The 18,983-nt window shown below is 35.8% G+C and overlaps 1 protein-coding gene across 1 annotated transcript in view; it reads left to right on the top strand.

Annotated features, from left to right (window-relative positions):
* Window positions 1-18,983, top strand: part of ASXL3 (ASXL transcriptional regulator 3) — a 281,945-nt gene that overhangs the window by 77,470 nt on the left and 185,492 nt on the right. The window lies entirely within an intron of this gene.

The following is an 18,983-nucleotide window of genomic DNA, read 5'->3' on the forward strand; positions in this document are numbered from 1 at the left end:
TCTGCACTATTGTATAACTCTACCCATACCAGATAACATGAATTTGTAATTTTAATAATAAAATTCCCTGAAATTATATAGATGGCATTGTTACAAACCCCACAATGAATCCAAGCAACAGCAAATGCAGAAATACGATGAATACATAATGCCATGATTTTTAATCAATCCAACATTATCCACAGATAATTTTCTCATATTTAACCCCACACTGATACTCATTTTAAAAGCTTAATCTAGAATGAAGGAAAAAAAAGACATAAAAAAATTCCTGAAAGAAAGATATAAAATACTGCAATAACTAGTGTACATACATCCAAGAAACACAACCTAAATTATGAGGCTGTAGTAAAGATGGTAGCACCTCGTACAACTGACTTCCTCAAGGAATTCAGTATTGATTAAACATTTCAATTATGCCCAAACCTGCAGTTTAACTGACACACAGTGGCTTTGGAAGGAGCTAAAGTAACTCTAATTATACCATGTTCTTAAACTCCAAATCATGATGAGAAAATTCCTTACTTTAACTTTGGAGCTAGAACAAGAAGCAGGAAGTTGGCAAAGAAGCCTCACAGCCTGATTCTGTCATGTTAATTAGTAAAAGTTACATTCCCAATACTCCATTAGGCTATACCTCATGAAAGACCTATGTCAGTTTTCACATGACAAAGGAGAATTCTATATTTTCTATAGATTACTATATTTGTATAACATGAAAAGTTATCTCATGGCTTCCTTGCACTGACACATTCTATCAGCACAAAATTAACTAAGCCCAGAGAGAAAGATTAATCATATTCCAAAGGACCACATGTTAATCTTTCATGGACACAAGGCAAAATTTTCATATATGATTGTCCAGTACAAGAAGAATATTCAAAAGACCAGTATCTTTCCCTAAAACCAGATGGAGGCTTAACTACCACATCAGTAGTTCTACTGATCAGTTTCATCAGTAAAATTAAACCCCCAAAAGGAACTGTACCTAAATATAAAATCCTCAGTATTTGCTTTCACTGTGTTGGAGATGTGGCGTGCCTTGTGGGTTGCTTAAAAACAGTATTTTATCAGCGTAGACGTCCAGATTTCAGGAAAACAAAAACAGAAGAACATTTCTGAACTGATAGGAGCTTGCATACTTAATGTAGTGCATTGGTTTTCAGTTACTTCAACTGGAAATTAAAAATGTAATTTTGTTAACTTAAGGCCATACAAGTACAAATGCTTACTTCATCCTAAGAAACAAAGCATTATATATGCTTAAGACATTCTAAAACAAATATAATCCAGTGCTTATTACCATACCTTGAAATTTGTTGTTATGAAGGAAAAGAATGCATTAGGAAAAATGTGAAAAGAATTCTAGGACTGGAAACTGCATCTTAACAAAATGCAATGTCAAGTGTCTGAAATTTTGAATTTAATTCTTCAGTTCCCAAGCCCACATATCATATGCAGTTGCACTTTCAGGCATTACTTACTATTTTTCAACATGCATGTTTCAGACTTGCACTAGACTAGATTACACAAGAACAAATTCTGGGAAACTGCCTGAATTCCCACATCCACCATGGAAAATACAGAAAGGAATTTCTTCCAAAAACCCAAAGTATAATTTCTAGCAAAAACCCAAAGTATAATTAAAACATTATGAGTGACAAAACTATAATCAAAACTGATTTGCACTCTTAGAAAGAACCTTTGTCTTTGTAGAAAGAATAATTAATAGTTGTTTTTTAAAATTAGACCACTACAATAGTTCTCACTTATGCTGCTTAAAATATAGTGAGGGTTAATTTGCTCTGAATTATTGTGTGTATGGCTTGTTTTTCAATGGAGAAATATAAAGTTATCCCTTAAAATTTATATTAACCTTCCCCTTTTACATCCCTTAGAGTTTCATTCAGAGCATTATTACTCTCATGGCACCCAACCTCTAGCTATGCATATTCCTCAGAAGGCAAGGTATGTGACTTCCCTGTGAGCCTATAAAATCAGTGGGATGGCTATTTGGGTAATTCTGCTGGCACTTCCCACAGGACAGCATGTGAGTTGATATGCAAAGACTACCCAGGAGCGTGGAGTAGGATTCAAACCTCTCTCTTGTAACATGGGAGTCCCACCGACCCCTGGAACACATTGTTGGAAGCCACTGAGTCAACTAATTAAAGACAATTTTATAGCCAGACAATTTGTTATCTGTAGTCTGCAATAACATGGAATAGCCTAAAGGGAACAATGGCTCTCTAGCTTTTTTAAAAATCCTTTATTGTCATATATCTGCAAATGTAATTCTGTTTACATGGCTATGCTGTAACAAAGCTTTTCAGTAACATTAATATTGATTAACAGTATTTTTGGAAAGTAAAACAGGGAAACTACACTGAAAGTATTAGTGCAGCAAGACTTAAGAAATTACTAGAAGATAACCTAAAAGATGAATAGTAAATGATAAAAGAGACCCAGTGGATTTTACCTTATACCATGATAACAAACAGCCCCCTAGATCTAAATCAGTTTTTTTCTTCTTCTTAATTCAGCTTTGAGAAGTATATTATCATATTTCTATAACAAACCCTTCTGAAATATGCCATTTTGTAGATTATTTCATTAGTAATACTCTCAATATCTGATGAAACAACATATCATGACTAGCTGTTAGAACCAGACATGGATTTTCTGATATATCATTCCCCAGATGGAAAATGGTTTTCTGTGAAAAAGAAAGTACTCATAGGAATACTCTGATTTGATTTAAAATGAAAAAAGATTTAGGTTCAGATAAAAATATTCTGATCAAACATTTGCAGACTAAACAGCAGGTTTTTTAAAAATAAATGATAAAAAGTTCATTTTATGATCTATAAAATTTAAAGTAAATTTTTTTTAGAGTATATTCTTCTCTTTTAAGTTTCAGGCATTGTGAAAGGAGATGTTGTTCCATTAGATGAATTTCCATATGTCCTTTTATATAGCTGAGAAATTCTCATTTAATTTTAGAAGAAACATTGCTGAGCTTGGTGCAATTCTAAGATACAATGCTAAAGAAGTATAAATTTATTACTGTCTTATTTTCCAGTATCATGCAACATTCAAATATATCACAGAAAATTTGGAAAAACTATTTGGATATAAGAGGGTTTTTAACAGAAGCCTACTGTTAACTAATAGAGTTAGGAAGTTAGGATATTGCTACTATTTCAAAGCAAAAAGGAAGTCAGCACACTGTATATATGTTAAAGCTTTGTTGATATTTAATATGTTTATCAAAATATAAGTCTGTATCTGCCTCAATTAAAAAATTTCAAAAATACATTATCATGTGTCCAATAGCAAATACTAGTGAGGACAAATGTTAATATTTCAAAAGAGTTTTGGTCATTCAAATTGTCTTGCTCAATCTCCAAAATCCACAGTAATCACTTTTACAGTTCCTTTAATTGAAAGTACAATAATCACATTAGCAGCAGAAAATAAGCACAAGCAGGCTTGTTTCAAGGTTAAGAAAACAAGGCACAACATAATCATTCTGAACGTGATCCAACCCTCATTACGAATTGTTATGTCAAAGAATTCTTATCTGTGTGTTTAATACAGCACATATCAGCACTGAACCAAGTGGCAATATGATAGTTTGGGGACTGCACTGTCTCTGTAGAACAGGAGGTAATGAGATGCTGTGAGAGCACTTACAGAGAGCACAGTGATAAAATAGGCCTGTAAGCTATAACTTCCTCATTGTACACTGAGAGTGCACTGCATTCAGTAGCATGACTGCTAGTAAATCAAAAGTCACACCTTGCATTTACCTGTGACATTTGTTACCTTCACGTGTCACTGTTCTATCACTCAGCAATCCCCTCTCCTGTGGGCAGACAGGGTCTAGAAGGTCTGCAAATCAGGAACTCAGCGTTCCAGACAAATCACACGTGATGTGTGCTCCTGCAAGAACCAGACACACAGATGCTTCAGCTTCACATCCCTGTCAGTCCTGATCAAGAATAGATGTTTTCCACCCCTCAGTGCGCTGCAAGAGTCACCTCACAACTTTTTTTTCTCTCTCTGTATCTGTGCTGAAGACACTAGTTTTTTGTTAAGATTCTCCTCCTATCAGGACCATTCTTCAACTGTGTTTCCCTTCATGATGCCAACAATAAGAATCCCTAGTTTTGCCACCAAGTATCTCACCTAATTTAGGGTCAGTTTGTCTCATGACAAGAGATTGTTTTATTTCCTTTAGGTGTTTAACAGTCCCATCTATTCTCCAGGAGAGAGGGAACTTCTTGCTTGAACAAAGATGTAACTTTATATCTCTTTCCTGTCAAGCTAATTCCAACCTTCTTTTCATGGCAAAAAGTCATTCCATCTTTTTGTTCTTGCTTACTAGCTTTTACTCACCCTCACAAAACCTGCAAGTAACCACAAAAAGGCCATTTTATTGGACCTTTTCTTAGACCTCAGACTGGGATTTTCCATCTCATTGGTCTTTCTATTTATTACTTCATCATTCTCTTCTGCATAAGGTGTAATGGCTCATACCTGTCCATCTTAAAAATGAGATAATGAGAATGACTTGTAATTCTGACCTCCAAATTGCACTGCCCTATTTGTACTGTCATATACATCTGCACTTCTTAAGCAGAAGGGACTACAACCTAACTTTACATTTTCAGTTTAGAGTTTGTTTTCCTGCTTAAATCTCTTCCTGAATCAGCCGAAGCATCTGACAATGCTTTTCCCAGACTAAAAGATACAATTTACATTGAGTTCCTTGAAGTTTTGTTTTCACATCAGCTCTAAGTACATACAGCATTACCATATATATACACAGCCTATATAGGGAACAGCCACTTTTAATTTCTGCAGTTCAAGATACTTGGAACAAGTATTTTATTGTTTTCAGCTATCAAGACAGACAGTTCCCTTTTAGTATAAAATCTCATTAGAATTTCTAGAAACCACAGATGAACTCCTGAAATGCTTCCTTTAACTCCAGAAGCTGAGGTGTTGTTTTTTTTATATCTTTTTATCCTTGAGAAGAAATTATCTGTATGTTTTTTATTCTTGCTTTAATCTTTCTCAAATTCTGCCATCTTATCTTGGAGATTATTAAACACCATCTGAACATTTTGCTGCTTACTTCACACCACCTATTTTTTTTTATTTGAAAGAGAAAAAAAATCAATGAAATAAGCAAAATACTCTGCTGTACTATTTTTTAGTATTTACTTACAAGTTTTATTTTTAATTTTGTTATAGATAAAAGCATTTTCTCTCAACCAATGATACCCTAAAAAAAAAAAAAAAAAGAAAAGAAAAAAGTTATATGACAGAGCTTATTAGGAATGTTTAGACCACCTAAAGACATTCTTCCTATCAATCCTTATCCAATGACTCTATTGAGATACATAACTTCCACAGTCTTGAAAAAAACAGCTTGCATTTTTAGAGAATGGACTGGCTCACCACGTTTAAATATCTGCTTAAATAATAATATTCTGACACAGAATTAGCCCATGGCCAATGATGTATCAAGTAACCACAGTTTTATTATTTATTGGGACCAGAAGTTGGAGCTTCACATCATTTGTGCAGTATTTTGATTTTTTCTCTGTCCATACCTGGTATGGTTGCTTTAACCTGTACAGACTAAATATGTAAAGTTAAGCAAATTTCAGATGTTTTCACCTGGTACTGACATGCTGTTCTCTTAGGGTCTGTATTTCTGTTACTCGTAGAAGAATCATATTTTAAGAAAAAAAAACAAAAAAGAAAAAGGCAAAAAGGCTTGTCTAAGTGACTTTCTGCAAGACAACCTAAACTAAAACCTAGGAGGTAATGTAACTGGTGGCTGCATTGTGACTGCATCACAATGTGCACAGACAAAAAAAGGAAATTCAGGAGACAAGTTTAAACCTACTTTTTCTAATGTTAAGGTGTGTTTATGTCCACTGAATGTCATATTAACACTAAAATAAAGCACGTTTTTAACTTTAAAACAAGTGAACAGTTTAACTTTAAAATGTTAAGGCGTGTTTATGTACACTCAATGTCATATTAACACTAAAATAAAGCACGTTTTTAACTTTAAAACAAGTGAACAGTGAACAGAAAGGGAAGAATCCGTCATGTAATGATGAAGCTGGCCACTCAGGAGCCATTTACACCATCAAAAAAGGAACAGCTGGGACCAGTAATAAGTTGTTATCCTTCTTGGTGATTAGCTAATACTTGACAGAACAGATGTATTTAGGAGTTTTGGAACCTAGTTCTAAATTCTGGAGGTCACAAGTCTCTTACTGAGACTCTTCAGAAAAACATATCTCCTTGCAGAAAATTAAAGCATCTAGGACCTCCTCTGAATCTAAAGAGGGGCTTGGGGAACCATCAGAAATTACCTGGAGTTCTTTTCACTAAACCACCCTTCCAGCCTTCCTAATCTCCAGTATACCCCCATATCTTGTTTCCTGCTGTATTTCCTTTCCTGATGGAGGTGTAGGCACACCATACAGCAACAGATGCGGGGGTCAATGCAAGCAAAGATGCTCCTAACACAAACCTTGAATTCACAGGAACTGTTCATCTTCCTTCCAATTTAATTAGCACCAAACTTCACTGAGATAAAGACAGTTGAATGAATACATTTTGTCTTCATTCTTAAGTTCAGATATTAAGACGATTTTGTCTTTCGACAATGCAAAAACAATTTTGCAGAAATTATGAGACATTTCTAGATGGGATGCCAGTGGTATGTAATTTCCTTTGGGTAGCATGTTAGGCTATATTTTGCAGTAGAGTTCAGTTTGGTAGTAACTTTTATTGTGGAAAAGTATTTATTTCAAATGACAGTTGTTTTGAAACCATTGTGTCAGTGTTTCTATTTCACTCTAGTGACTATTATTTGGTCTTTTTATTGCATTAATAGTAAGTAATAATAAGTCAAGGAGGTTTTATTCAGAGAAAGATGCTAGGAAGTACCCACTAAGGGACAACAGTGAAGACTGAAAGCAGCAGTAGGGACTCATTTATTTTAAATTTTTCTACCAGTTCAGGCTGCCAAAAAAATGGAAACAAAAGCTAAGACTAAATGTAAAAACAGGTATTCCATTACACCCAGGTTTTCTAAAAAATCAGACAGGTTTTATAAAAAGAAGAAAGATCTGTTCAAATAAATATGAATATTTGATATTGAACTATATGTGTAAGACAAAATGTAACAGGGAATAACTAGTAGAGCAGACTATGTTAAACATAGGTTGATGAAATGCCATGTGATATGACCTGAAAACATTAATAGAAGAATAATAAAAGAGATTAGCCTGAAAGAATTTTTTTCTGAATGTTGTCATCATTAATCTTCACTAATGAAAACCAGTAAGCAATGAAAAAGCACCAGCAACACCAAACTCTTCCCCTCCTTCCCCCCTTATGCACAGAGCAGAGTCAGCGCTGTCAATCAGAAGGCGGAACCATGCTGCCAGTTTTCAGCACGTCACACAATGGAGAAATTTCTTGTGCTGTTCCTTCTGCATTCAGAAAATAACAAAAAGTAACACTAGCCATTGGGATGCATGAGGTGGAAGCCAGAGGTGGGGGTTGGGGAATTCTTTGACTGTATTTCTTCTTCCTGTTAGATAGGATCTCCAAAAGCAGGTTCTTGGGGAAAATGTAGGTTTCTTTATTATCTATTTCAAGTCTAGAAGTTGCAGAGTTTGCAAGAAAATTTCTCTATGAAAGAGAGATGAACTTGTTTACTACATTGAAGCAATGAATTGCTGGAATGAACTTTCAGTTCCACTTTATGTTGACATTATCCATTTCTTCTTTGTGTCTGAATGTAACATGCCACTGATATGAAACCACTGACTACTGGCTAAAAAACTGTGAAAAATGACGAGATTTTTTTCCGTCATGGAAAGATGCCTTCAGTTTTTAAAGTTCTCTAAGTTCCCCTGAACACTAAGTTCCCCTGCACACTGGGTCCCTCTGAATCATTTTGTTTAAAGCAAGAGCTGGGAAAAAACATCCCATCCCACATAATCATCTAAAAATGTGCATAGTTTTGGGGTTTTTTTTCCCTCAAGTCAAGAGTTTTATGGAATAATATCTCAAAGATCTTTCAACATCAACAGTGCATAAATTAAGACGATCCTAGAAAGAGAGCTGTTGTATAATGATGTAAGAACGACTTTTTCACTATTTAGTCATCCCCATACAATTCAACAATCTGAGCTGTTTTCTTTTGACATTGCACAGCAGGCTCACCTTTATCCTTGAAGAGTAAGCCTGCTGTGCAATCAGCATATACAGCCCTCCAAGGCTTGCATGGCCTAGAAGGCAGCCTGCATTACCCGTTGGATAGAGCCCTTCGAGACTATTTTCAGCCATCATCAGTCACAGTAAGTTCAGGTCCACATTTCTTAAGCCAAAGAAAACACAAAGTGCATTGAATCCTCCATTTGTTAAGGATGTAACTGACCATGAATATTATCAGAATTCTGAAAGCAATCTCGATGACCAAAATTCAGTTTGGTAGACAGACAATTTCTCATTAATAACTTCGACAGCTGTGTTTAAACTACAAGTGGTGATCACACAAAAATACTCTCAAATTATTGATGAAAAGCATATATTTTCTAGAACTAATACTGTAAAATAAACATCTTTCACAATAAAGTAAAATTGCTAATTTACTTTTATTTATGTCATTCATTTTCCTTTAAAATTCATATAATAGATAGAACTTAAATCATCAAAGACTTTTCTGTATTGCCTATCTGTATTTGCTTCATCTTCCGTAATTAATTTGGTTCTTTACATTCATTCTTGAGGTTTTCCATAGTGTGATAGTTTTCAGCAATTTAACTAAGAATTTGAAAAATAACTAACCAACCAACAAAAACCCATACCATGTAAATTAGGCAAGGCTAGATGTCCAAGTACTGTGTTTTAAGCACATGCATATATGTTCAAGAGTTCATGACAATATATACCCAAAGAAAGGGAAGTTATTTCAGAGAAGGCACTTAAGGCACTCAGTGCAAATGGCAAAATTGCAATTATGTAAGAGAACAGCTTCAAAATCTAGTTAGGGTTCTCCAGCTTGTTGCGCAGTTCTTACATACACACAGATTTTATTGTGACACCTGTATTTTTGCAATTGCCTATGTTGTATGTGGATTTATGCATATTTTTAGGCCACTATCTTAAAAAAATACATGCCCCTTTAACTTTTGTCCCTATATATGAAATTTTTGTAATTAAGCCCTGGCTTGCACAGCAAAAATTTTTCTTATGACAGCAAAAAGTAACAATAATTGCATGTGATACAAGTGTGGCACTATTTATTTCAGTGTGTGCAGAGTCAGTGTCTAGCTTTCAATGCTAGACTATTCAAGTACTTACAAAATATAATGCTGTCTTAGGGTGATACCTAAACCACTTGGCTTTCAGGAAAAATCAGTATTTTGTTGCCATTCCCCAGAGCATTTTTCATTTATTTGCCTAAATAGAGAGTTGTCTTCCTTCAGATGTCAAGTTTTTCATAACATTTTTGTCCGTACTCCACAGACAGTGGAGGATTAAAGCACAGAGAAAGACTCTTTTCCTCAGCTGCAACTTGAAGTGATGCTGACATTAAGCTGCTGAAAACCTTTAAATTGTAAAGTGTTTTCACTAAACTTCCTGCTCTATGGAAGAGAGGTTAAATTGCACTGTCTTTCTTGTACCAAAGGTGACAGATGGTCACAGGACCCAAAAAATGTGAGCATTCACAACACAAGCAAACTCTGCTTTCAAGAGCAAGGGTATCTGGTAAACAAAGCTGCAGCTTCCCCACAATGAACAAGGTAAACATAAAGCACTGTAGCAGTTCAGCAGTAATAAACAGGTGGGAGTCTTCTATTTGGGTGATACTTGTAAAGTGGTCTTGCTGCATTAGATTTTGTAACCCAGACTAATGGGCTGTAAGCAGCTATGTAAATGGGTTAAATTAAGAGGGAGGAAAATACCTTTTGATTATCCTTATATATACACATATATACACATATAAGTTAAGTGCACACATGTAGAAATACCAGATTTCAAGACCTCATCAGTAGGCAAAGACTGCTTCATAGTATTTTAAGATCAGTATTTTTAAAATTTCTTCTTTAGGCACTGTCCCATTTTTTTTTGGAGCAGTAGTATCATGCATAGTCTAAGGATATTTTTCCTTATCAAAGGAAAAAAAAAGGTTGCTATAACAAAAAAGAAAAGAATCAAAACTTTTACAAAAGGTGTTGGCAAAGATATATGATGTTGGGCAAGGAGGTCAGATTTTTAAGACCTTCAAACTTTGTAAGTGTGTAATAAGCATAATCTGTATAGGATTAGATTAAAAGGTCAGGTTTCTTGCAGAAACAGAAAATCATGGGAAAGAAACTGAAGGTATATTAATTAATGTAAATTCCTGTGTTACTGAACTGCAAATAGGGAGTCTCAATCTCCTGAGGAAAAATTTTAGGCTTGGTACCAGGAGAGCTGGGTGCATGGTGATACCCTGTCATATAAAGGATTTCTGTATGATCTGTCCTGGCCTTTACAATTCTGATATGATTAATACATCATGTCCAGACATAAACATGCACACAAAAATGCCATGCCACATTTTGTACCAAAGACTCAGGTTCATGTTTGAGCTCTGTTGGAACAAAACTGTCAATGAAGAAGAATTTAGCATCTTTGACTTCCTGCACTTTTCTCAGGACTTTTTAACCAGGGCAAGCAAAACTTGCAAAAAATTCTGCTTTGTGCTTCACACTGTCTCAAGGCTAACTCATAGGTTAGTTCAAAAGAGACAGAGTGTGTGTATGTTGGATTCTGAACATATGGAATGCTAGCCATTGAGCCAATGCAACCTGGTACCTATTACAGAAGAGAGAACTCGTCATCAGCTTTTAGAATAAACAATCAAGAATGGTGAGATACTCTACAGTCTGTGATCCAAATATCAATGGACTGAATATCTGCACTTAATGGCTTGCTGTGGTGGATAAAAGTCCACTCTCCTGCCTAAGCTGAACGAGTCCCTTGGCACTTGGTCATTCAGCTGTTCAATAGATGAACAATATTCTTCATTCTTGCTAGTTGCTGAACAAGACCATTTGCGTTTTACAAGGTAGAATTCATATGCTGTTAACAAGGTATTCAGCTTTTTGACATTTAAATATCAGCTGACCAAACGAAGTCACTCCTAATTCAATGGAATGATGCAGTAGCCTCCTCCTTGTGATTCAGCTTGACTTAAAATAGGCAAACTATGAAGCACTGGGTGAATTGCTTGGTCAGTTGAAAGCTGGAGACTCTATATTACACCTGTAAGGAAAATCCTATAAAATCATAGCCGTTCCTTCCATAACATCATGTAAGCTACACACTGGCTTTAACAATACAATATCTTAATCACAGAAGAGCAATAATATCTCTGAATAGAACTTCAAAAAACTTTTTCTGAAAAACCAAAGAATGTAATAGAGGAATCATATAATATAATCCTGCACAACCAGTGGTATGAGTTATTGTTAAAACAAGACAGCCCCTTTTATAAAACTTTAATTTCTAAAATCAAAGAACTGTATCAGGCTCTAAAAATGCAATGTTTAAGGAATTGAAGTGTTGTTACCAGTTCAGAGCTCTACAAATTTCATAAAATAAGCTTTGTACATTGCTTTATTCCACTTAGCAGTCCTGTGTTCCTCCAGAACACAAACTCAAATATTACCCAAGTAAATAATGGATGCATTATTTAGAGTTACTAGGAGAGGCAGCATTAAAAACAAAATTTTTAAAAAAAGTATATGAAATAAATGCCCTGAAAAACATTGTAGAATTACTGATTATCTGCATGCTGACACATCAGTCATTCTGACACATTCTAAGATCTCCTGGTAAACCTGCAGTTTGGTAGATCATCAGCTTTAACAGAGAGGGATATATAAACTTTCTCTTTCCTATCAAATTTAAAAACCTGTGTGAATCAATGAACTTCCCCATGCTTAATTTAAGATTCTGTGATATATAAGTCTTGGAATTTTTCCATAGAAATTACAGGATTCCTAAAAGCTACTCTGAACAACATGAAAGCTTTTATTGTTTTATATATGTATGTCCATGATTCATCTTTGATGCTATAATACCTAACAAGTTTATACAAGATGGAAATAGAAAAGTAATAAAAATTAACAGAATCTTAGGGAAAAAAACAGTTGTTTCTTCCAATTACATGTTTATACAAAGCACAATGTTCAGTAATGAAATTCAGTAGTTCACTTTCGTGGATTATAGTTTAGCAAGTGATACAGCAGATACAACTCATCATTTACAAGAAGATGCCATCTGCTGAGCAAACATGCAATCAGCAGGCACTTCCTATTACACTGGAATCTTTTTTGTCCTTTATTGATTTTCTCCCTTGCATTTCTAAAGCCCCTCAAGCAATCTGAGCCAGTGCAGCAAATGAAGAAAGCAAAGGACTTCTCAATGACCCCAATATCAATTCTGCTTTGTGCTTCATGCTGTCTCAAGGCTATGGACCTCATAGGCTAGTTCAAAAGAGACAGAAAATAGTACATAAAGTGTGTGTATGTATATAGTTCCAAGGCAACTCTGCAGAAATGACAGCCTAACCTTTGAGATTAAACACACTTCAAAAACATTAAACATACTTCAATGCAAGCATTAAATTATTCACCCCTACACCATTTAATTGTTGCTTCGTAATTCTTCTCTTTTTTTGTTGCACTTATTCAGTTTGCTTCTGCTCTTTATCTACCTCATGTATACTCGGATCCAAACAGGAGACCTTCTGAAAAATGTATGCATAAATAGATGTGTTATTATTCAAAATTTATTGTCCTAGATCTATAGACATCATAAAAAAGCATTAGTCATTAAATACTTTCACAGTTACCATTCCTAAGTTTATTTGGTTTTCCCTTCCATACTTATTTTCGCATCATGTAGGTTTATATACTGTATGTTTGGAATGATAAAGTCCATTTTAAAATAGAAAATACCCCTGCTGCTTCACAAAACATTCTTCATCTTGCAGAAAAACAAATTAAATAAAATTCTGAAGTCAAAACATATATTTGAAATAGCTTCCATGGAGAAAAATAGAAGTTTATTAATTATTATCAGTACCTCATGCAAAATACAGCTAAGGACAGCTAACAAGAGGAGGAAGAAAAAAATTATTTATTACAATATCTCATGTTTCTCTTTTTCATTAATCCAGTTTATTATTAATTGGCATCTCAAGAAAAATGGTTCTTGTCTATTGTATAATTTCATTTGCATCATTAACACGAGCACCAAATATTAAATGGAAGAAACTATGATTAATACATATAGTAAGGAAAACTTTGCATTAATAAGTATGCTTAAATGAATTGCATAATATTTATACTATTCAAAGTTCAAAATTCCATGAAGAAATATAAAAAAATATTAAAATAGGTATTCATATTTCCTTTCTGAAAAGCTTTATACAGTGAGAAAGTTCTCCCTGGAAATTACCACTATCTTTTGGATATTATTTGCATACAAATCTGCTTGTGCAAACTCTTTCTCCAAGTTTTAACGCAGAATCAAATACACAGGTGTAGACCATGATGTATAACTCCTACCACACCTCTCTAGGTTTCCACAAAACTAATGATGTGATCTTTGTCACATTGTTTCTACTTAGTTTCAGCTGGGGAAGGGCTAAGAACATTAGTCACTGCCATTAATGCCTTGTTTTGAAAAAACTATTAGGTATTAGAAGAATCTTCTTCTTCTTCTTTTTTTTTTTTTTTTAATTTTTCAATTGGACTTATTAAGTCTGCATTAAAAATAAACTACCACAAAATCCATTATCTGAACTCAAACCATTCAACATCCCCCATCTCCCATCCAAAAGTGGGGAAGTATTGCTGCATGCAGATTTTGCCAAGAGCCCTTCAAATAGAGTAACACTAAAATCCTGAAGATGATATTCCACGAGAAGCTGTGTACTAGCAGCTGGATAACAGAACTACGAACCTACAGACTGATTCTGCAACAAAACACTCTCCCTGCTGATACAGCAAAAACTGTTGTCTCTGGGCTTTGAGAAAAAAGAAAGAATACTGTATCTAAACTCAATAGGCTCAGTAGACGCCGATACTTCAATGTTCTCTAACAAGTACATGGCTTACAGAAAACTTAATTAATAGCTAGTTTTTCTACTCTGTTTCACTTATGACATAAGACTGAAAACAAATTAAAATTTTCCCACATCTCCTGTTGCTTTCAGAGCCAATTCACAAAAGAAGATAAGCAACAAGCACCTGCCTAAGACAAAGACATTCCAAAAGTCTAAAGATCAAAGTCTGAAGTGTTGGGTGTTTTTAAAATGACAAAAAATGCTAGTGACTGGTCTGGACTCTACTCCTTTTACTTCATGGCTGTCTTGAAATGTAACTTTATTTCTAAATCAGTTGCTTGTCTCTCAGTCTCTTCAATGCTCTTCCTATCTTCATAGATTCATAGAATGTTAATGGACCTTAAGGATCATCTAGTCCCAACCTACTACAGTAAATATATCCTTTTTCAGTTTTAAACCATGGTCTACAAATATAGTTATGCTTAGTGTGAGTCTTTCAAGTAAGAAATGCAGCATAATTTCTGAATTCCTATAGAATGTCACAATATTAGGCAAAGGTACAGATGTGACACTCTGGTTAGCAGATGGAATGGACAAGCTTCCCAGAAAATCATTAACACTTCTTGGTCTCTGTCGCATTGGAAGATCCCCTTCGGCTGTCTCAGAATAGAGCCTTATCTAAACGGCACTGCACTTTGACCATCACTAGTAAATGATAGCTTTTGTACTCTCCACAGCCATCATTAAATTTAGTTCTAATAGGAAGAAAAAGCCTCTTGACACCGAGGATATGAATGTTGTCTAACAGAGAGAAGTAAGGTTTTGGAAGAAAGGAGAAAAAGACTTAGTTGAAACAGATCTTAAAAACCATCCTAAAATAAGTACAACATACATCTCAAGGACTCTTTGTCATGACAAAACATGAACTACAATTAAAAAAAAATATATTGAGAACAAAATTTACTTCCGATTAGTAAAGTGTTCTCTATTTTTTGCCTGTAAAAAGAAAAACAATGGGCTGAAAATGCCACTAAGGACCTAACTCAAGAATCCAGTGAAGACAAAGGAGCCTTTTAGTTTCAATGAGTAATCAAAAAGAATAAGTATTGAATAAAAATGGAGGAAGACCTTTGGAATCAAACCTATCATGCTGTGTCAGTCAAGGCTAGAAATATTCCTTTCAGCCTTCTCTAAACCAAAGCCTTATAATCAGAGGGAAGCTGTGCATCAATCACAAGTACATGTGACAGAGACCTTGTGCATCACCTGGTTTAGAAAAGGAATATTCAACATTTCTGCTAATATCTTGGACAAACAGGAATATCAGGATCTCTCTTAGGGCTTATTTTTCTACAAATGGGACATGGAGATATCAGATTCTAGTCTGAGTTCTTGCACAGTTCAAAGTCATGGAATGGAAGAGAACAAGTTTTGTAACAAAAGCAAATGGAGATTGTCACTGTTCAGAAGAAAATAAAAAAGATTCAGACTTTTCTCTCCAGAAAGGGTGGAATAAAAATCTCAGAAGGACTTCTGGTCACCACAGTAAATCCAACATTCTGTTCTAAAGAAAATTAGCCTTTGACATGTCTCAGAGTAAATCTCTCCTCTCTGAGACCACTGCAAAAGGACCCAAATGGGGTTCTGACTTAAGGACTTATAGCAAAAGACTGAAATGCCTCTCTCCAGTATTGTCTTGTTCTTCTGACCCATAAGATGTTGGAATCCATCAGAACACTCACAGCGTGGATGTATTCATTTGAGGATGAGCAGGAAGGAACAATGGATCCAAAAAATCCTTTATTACATAATGTTAAGTGTGGGAGAATTAATAGTAAATATATTTATTCCCAGAGGTAGTTTTGGTCTCCTTTATAGGAAGAAAGAGCTGATGAATCTCAATGGCAGTCACCTACCAACTGTGAGAAGGCTCTCAGGATACCTTACACACTGGTGTACTAATAATGCATCAGAGGAGATCTTTTCCAGTCATTAGAAAGAGTTTGGATGAAAGTATTTCATTCTACTGTTTATTTAGTATCAAGTTTTACATAAGAAAAAGGCCATGCTTTTACATTGTGCAAGGGTTCTACATGCAGCCAGTGCTGGCTCAAGGTCTGAACAGCCACTGTCATTGCATCCTCCTCATCTTTCTCATAGGAGATGCACAAAAATAGCAACTGGAAATCTATTGCCTGCCCACAGCTTGCTACTGGGCATCACCACTGATAAAACAGTTCAGCAGCTGCTGATTTTTCCAGGTCTGTTGGGTTTGCATGGAAAGCTTCTGGTAACAATGGGGCTACAGAACCACAGAATCACATAATGAACTGAGAATATAGGAGAACGACTGCTCTACAGACATCAAGGTCAATGGAGAAAGAGTTGGAGAAGGTACTCCAGGTGATGGAGCAGAAATTCCTCTACAACCCATGGAGGTTATGTTGGAGCAGCATGGAGTTCTCCCCACAGCCTAAGGAGAACCCCACGCTGGAGCTGGTAGGAGCTTGAGAGGAGGCTCTGAACCTGTGGGAGTCCTGCACTGGAACAGACTGCATGAAGTACCTGCGCAGCTGTGGAGAAAGAAGCCCACAACTGACCAGGTTTGCTGGCAGGTCTCTAATTCTGTGAAGAACCCATCCTGGAGCAGTCTGCTCCTGAAGAACTGCCCTCTGTGGAAAGGACTCATGCTGGAACAGTTTGTGAAGAGCTGAAGGCCATGGTAAGGACCCATGCAGGACAATTTCATGCACAACTGTCTCATTGTCTCCTGTGGAACATTGTCTACACTGGAACAGGGGAAGAATGTGAGGAGTCCTCCCACTGAGGAGGAAGTAGCATGAGAGACAACATGTGATGAGCTGGCCACCAATTCCCCATCCCCCTGTGCCACTCTGGGAAAGGAGATAGAGAAAATTGCAAGTCAATCATATGCCCAGGAAGAAGGAAGGGATGGGGAGAAGGTGTCTTTAAGATTTATTTTACTTCTCCCTGCCCTGTTAGGGATTATGTTGTTAATAAATTCAACTGATATCTCCTTGTTCAGTCTGTTTTGCCTGTGATGGTGTTCAGTGAGTGATCTCTCCCATTCCTTATCCCAACCCATGAACTCATTGCTCTATTTTCTCTCCCCTGTCCAACTGAGAAGGGAGGTGAGCAGCTTGGTGGGCACTTAGCATGCAGCCAGGGTCAACACACTACACTTGCAAAAACAGCTTAAAGAACAACAAACTCCAAAAAGTAACACTGTAGTCAAAACTTTAAAAAAATTTTAAAAAGAGGTTTTATAAAAATTAATTTATTTAAAACTTTATTGTCCAACACCTAAAAATAAAATACTTGCAAGCCAAAGAGAGATTACTTACAGATATCACATTGGAGGCTTTAAGGACATGCGAGAAAGCATTGACAGACTTTTTGGAAATATAAAAAAAATCAATGTCACTAACAGATGAGGAACTATTAGTAGTGAGACAAAAGGTTGAAAATATGTCTAAAAGAAGAAAACAGAAAAGATCCTGAATTTTGTTTATTTAAATATAAAAATGCAATCAGGCAAGGTAAACAAGAGTATTTGGAAAAACCTGCAAGAGACATAAACCAAGTACTTTTTCAAACATATCTGACAGGAAGTTTACTAGAGACAAAGTAAGGCAAACAGATGATTATAAGGGCTTAGAGGCACTTATCATAAAAGGAAGGCAAACAAAGCATGATAGAGGGAAAAAAGAACCCAAATTCCAAAACAGATAAAATCTGTACAGTCCTAAGAAGCAATCTCATATTATTGAATTATTATTGAATAACTTTTTAATTATTGAATTAATATTAAAAATAAAATTTGCTTCCAAATGGAAAACTTGATGCACAGGAGAGGGATCAGCATGACCAAGCAGCAGTGCCTAAAAATTCATCCATTTTCTGAAGGATTCAATCAAAATATGAGAAGGGATATATGGGTGATAGAGTCTACTTGGACTCCTAAGTGGTAATTGATAAATACATTTTAATAGAAGTATGTAAGACAGCAAAAAAGCAGAGGCTTTATCTGAATCACCTCTAAAATCCTAATTTCTAAGACTAATAACTAACAATTCTTAGATACTTAAACCATAAAATTCCCCTGATTGTATGGTGGAACATTCATTTGTGTAAATATTTCAGCACAGAGCAGTGGCCCTCAAATTGACCTTGTGCCATTGAGCACCACCCTCTGGGCTTGGCCATTCAGCTAATTTTCAGTTCACCTCACTGTCTGCTCATCTAGCCCTTGGATCAATAGTTTGTCTATGATCCTCATAGTCTAAGAGGATCTTAATGGGAGACAGTGTAAGTCCAGGCAGACAATTTCCATTGTTCTCCACCTGCCTAGCAGGCCAGTCACTTCTGTTTGATAACTGGTACAGCACAGTGTTTCTTTGGTGAATCATGCACACTACTCATGATGTCTTGCCTTTGTGCAACATACCTTGAAAATGTTTTGTGGGATTAACTCCTCCATCATTTTCTGTGGATTGAGGCAAGGCTGACTAGCCTGTAGATCCCATGGAATTATGAATCTCCCTTTCGAATAAGTACTGCCTGATCTGATTCCCTTCCACGAAGGATATGCATTCCTTTCTCCAACTTTTCCCCTTGGTCTCTGGGACCCAGGATTCCTGAAGGCTGGCTCTTGCAGAACAGACTGGAGAAAAGGAGGAATTCAATACTGCAGCATTTTCCTGTGCAATCAGGCTCCCTGCCCCAAGCAGCAATGGGCTCATATTTTCTGTAGTCCTCCTTTTGTGATGTCTGGACTTAAAGTCCTTCTTGT

Source organism: Onychostruthus taczanowskii, unplaced genomic scaffold, assembly GCF_017590055.1.
Source record: "Onychostruthus taczanowskii isolate IOZ18803 unplaced genomic scaffold, ASM1759005v1 scaffold16, whole genome shotgun sequence".
NCBI lineage: Eukaryota > Metazoa > Chordata > Aves > Passeriformes > Passeridae > Onychostruthus > Onychostruthus taczanowskii.